The following is a 4668-nucleotide window of genomic DNA, read 5'->3' on the forward strand; positions in this document are numbered from 1 at the left end:
AGAGAATCAGCGCCTGCAAGTACTTGAAGAAGTCATGTTTAACATACTTCAGCTGGAAAATCAGTGCCTACAAGAAGTAGAAACTTACAGAGGTTATGTCGCTGGAATGCCTTATCCGACTTGAGATAGGAGTAGACATACATTATCTTTGTTTGCATATTTTGCATTTGGTTTAGTGTTGTGAATTGTTTGTGATTGCTTGAATGTGTTTGTGATTTTCATTGCTTGTTAATTTGAACTTTTATGATTGGTTATTATTTTGGCTTCCTGTGTTGGGCTGTGAATGACTAAACTGTGATCATACAAATTTAATTATCTACCCCAACTCTACTAAGAACTCCCCAGTTCTTACCCCCTATTTCCACCCCATTTCAGCTACAGGTGCAAAGATTTAGTGCGGAGCTACAAGAGTATAGAAGAGTATGCTTACACGTTGAGTTGTTAGAATTTATTTTTTCTGTGCCTTTTAATTTGAGTTTTATTCAGAGAGGTAGGTTTTGTAATTGGTTTTGTATGTGCTACTATATTGTATTATTAACATTAAGTACGTAAAAAAAAGTGTTATTTGTTTTTGTTGGAAAATTTTTTAAGCTTTTTTTCCTGAAACCATCGATAGACTTACGCATAAAGGCTCATACCCTATTACTAAGTATACGAGAGATGTCAAAATACCCCCGCTATCAGAGTGGTACACCCGGAAGTGTGACATTCTGATAGTAAGGGTGTTACAGATTGAATTTTAAGTTTCAATAGACCAATAAGAGAATAATTATAAAAATAACAGCAAAAGCCAATCATCAATCATAAAAGGTTTAATTACTCTGTAGGTCCCTATTGTTTCACCAAATTTTCAATTATGTTCATATACTCTTTTTTCAATTGGGTCCTTATACCATAATTTTATTTTCAATTTAGTCCTTACTGTAACAAAAACATTTGAAATAACAGAATATTCTATAAAAAAAATGAATATTCTCACCATTAAAGTTAAAAACCTAATTAAAAACCTCAATTTTTCTAAAATTCCAAAATAACCCTTGATATTGTCCCACACTCACACCTTGCCCTAAGTTCTTCCCTAAGCTTCCCTGTCGCCACATCTCCTCCGCTCGGTGTTTGACGCGTTGTCATCCGCCATCACTTCTCGTAACCCTGGTGTGCTCCACTACTCGGGGAATGCCACGCCATTCTTCCGTCGCAATTCCCTTCGCTTCCCTTTCGCTCGCATTCGTCGTCGCCATTCCCTTCGCTCATGTCCTATCTCTACTCTGCTGCTCGCGTTCCTTCACTGCACCGTCCCATTCACTCGCGTTCATTATCGCCGTCCCTTTTGCTGGCATCCCGTCGCTGTACCGTTCCCTTTGCTTGCATTTATTATTGTCAATGATTGTCTCTCCTTCTCCTCCATTGAATTTGATGTGAGTTTGTTTGATTCTTTTGTTTCTACTTTTATTTCCGTTCATGTTTGATTCTCTCTATTTCTGTTTCTTTTCCTATTTTGATGTGAGTTTGTTGAATTTGTTTAATTGTTCCTGTTTAATACCTCATGTTTGATTCTTTTCTTTTTCCTATTTGCTGAATTTATTTAATTTGTTTAATTGTTCATGTTTTCTAATTTTGTTTAATTGTCGAATTTACCGTCGGAATTTAATTGTTCATCAACGAAAGAAATTGTAAATTTAGCAAAAGAAGGAAGAAATGCATTAGAAGAAAAGAACTACTCTAAACTTGCAGCACTCATTTATATCAATGGTTCAATTTTGATATAATGTCTAAAATTATCATTTTTGATATAATGGTTCAATTTATGTCTTGTCTTTTGTTGCTACTTGAGAAAATTTGTATTGCTTGTTCTATCCTGAACATAGGGAAAATTAATGCTTCAATATACTTGCTTTTGGGTTTTTGTCAGTCAAATTGGTTCTCTTGTTTGAGGAACTATATAGAAATCAGTTTTTGTAAATAATTTTAGTTATTACTCTATCAATGATTCTTGTTACCATATGCCATATGCAAGTTCTTTCACTATGTTGATATGATCATATATGGTTGCATATATTTGCTTTTATATGGAATAAATTGCTCTTGCAATTGTGTGATGATTAATCCTTTTTTTCTTTTTTAAATCCAAACATTGGTTTGGTACCAGTTACCAGATGATGCACCACTATTTCGTGGTACATCTTGTGCTTAATTGAGTGAATTTTATCCACTATTCTCACACTTATTCATGTAAATTGCATGTTTTACATTTTCCTTCCTGATTTTGTGCTATGATTGAAAATATGTTTCTTTGGTCTTAATTTAGTTAATTTTAAATCTTCTCTTATTAACATTCGATGCCTTGATATGTGTGTTAAGTTTTTTCAGAGATTACAGGGCAGGAATGGCTTAGAGGATGGAAAGGAAGTATGCAAAAGTGGAAGGAATACAAGAAACTAAAGGAATTGCTAAGCTGTCCAGTCTGACCTCTTTGCACTCAAACGGTCATAACTTGAGTTACAGAGGTCCAAATGAAATGGTTCCAGTTGCGTTGGAAAGCTAACATCTGGGGCTTCGCAAAAATATATAATTTGTCATAGTTTCCCTGAAGATAGATGACGCGCACGCGTGGATTACACGCACGCGTGACCTGGCGAAAGTTCAATCCACGCGTATGCGTGGACGATGCGTACGTGTGACAGAGCGACGTGCTGGATGTATCAGAAATTGCTGGGGGCGATTTCTGGGCTGTTTTTTACCCAGTTTTCGGCCCAGAATATATAGATTAAAGGCTACAGAGTGGGGGAATCATTCCATTCATTAAACAACTTTTCATTCACACAATTTTAGGTTTTAGATGTAGTTTCTAGAGAGAGGGGCTCTCTCCTCTCTCTAGGTTTTAGGATTTAGGATTTCTATTAGTTTTAGGCTATTTCTTCCCCATTCCAGGTTCAATGTTTCTTTACTTTAGTTTCTCTTCTACTTTTATTTATTCTATTACTTTGATTTATGAATTCTCATGTTAGATTTGATTTTATATTTAATATAATTTGAGGTATTTCATATTTATGATTTTAATTTGGTTTATTATATTCTTAGCTTTGGTTGATTAATTGGAGACACTTGAGTTATCAAACTCCTTGTTGATGGAAAATTGGAATTCACTGGTTAGTTTGGATCCCTCTAAAGCTAGTCTTTCCTTAGGAGTTGTCTAGGACTTGAGGAATCAAATTGATTAGTCCACTTGACTTTCCTTTATTTAGTAAGGGTTAACTAAGTGGGAGCAATAAAAAATTCTCATCACAATTGATAAGGATAATTAGGATAGGACGTCCAGTTCTCATACCTTGCTAAGAGCTTCATTAGTTATTAATTTAATTCTTGCAAAATACTTTCCCTGTTCTCTTATTCAAAAAAACCCCAAAACACACTTTCCCATAACCAATAATAATTACACCTCCCTGCAATTCCTTGAGAGACGACCCGAGGTTTAAATACTTCGGTTATTATTATTTCTAGGGGTTTGTTACTTGTGACAACCAATCTTTTGTACGAAAGGATTCTTATTTTTAAAATTCTAGACCACGCAAGAATCCGTTTGTCACCAGACATTGCTCTTTCAGAATCCTTTTCGGCTCGAAAATCGGCCGTTATTATTGTTGATCCCTATGCTGGTTTAGAGAGTAGGAGGATGCAACTCAAGAACTGATTTCCAATTATCTGTATTACATTGAAACGACGTTTTCTATGGTTTTCATTTTTAGATTTTAAATTTGAATAACACAAATTACATTCCTTGTGGTTTTCTATGGTGTATCATGATATGATAAAGACACAAATTATATTCCATGAATCCACACAAATGTAAAATGATATATGATTATAATGGATACTTGAATGATGAAAATTGAATTTTATATATACTTATTACTACTATTTCTGTTTTATTTTATACATTTCTTTTTTTTTGTATGTTCTTAAGATAAGGTATTTTGAAAGTAAAAAAAATAAAGAGAGAAGGTATTTTTAGTATAATTTGTGTATAAATAAGCAAAAAAATGATAGTGACAAAATAAAAAGAATTATAGGAATATCTTTCATGTCGTAGAATCATTAAATAGGGATTATAGGAATATTTTTCATTGAATATTTATAGTTTCACTGAATTTTCAATTAGATTCCTGTGCTTTTTTTCTTTTCAATTGGGTCCATAAGGATATACAAGTAATTTCATAATTCACTAACATTTTTTTTTATGTTAACATTAACAGGGACTAAATTAAAGAAAAAAATAATGTATAGGGACCCAATTGAAAAGAAAAAATGTATAGGGACATAATTAAAAATTCGGAAAAACTATAGGGACTTCCAGAATAATTAAACCATCATAAAACAAGTAATTGATTTTTACCTGCCACCACCATCCTTCCTAACCTAATAGCAACGACAAAAGAAGTTAAAATTCAAACATGTTAAAAATAATTTGAAAACTAATTCAAAATTTTTTAAAACAAGTACTGAATAATATTCCACATAAATAAACATTTCCAACTGCAACATATTTGTTATTCGGTGCTCTTGCTTGTACTATTTTTTGAATTCAAACTTGCAAAACCAAAACATAACAAAAATCTCAACCAAGAATCAAGAACAAATTAAAAATCATAACAAGAGAGTTAAATGAAA

This window comes from Arachis hypogaea, chromosome 16, assembly GCF_003086295.3.
Source record: "Arachis hypogaea cultivar Tifrunner chromosome 16, arahy.Tifrunner.gnm2.J5K5, whole genome shotgun sequence".
In the NCBI taxonomy this organism is placed as follows: Eukaryota; Viridiplantae; Streptophyta; class Magnoliopsida; order Fabales; family Fabaceae; genus Arachis; species Arachis hypogaea.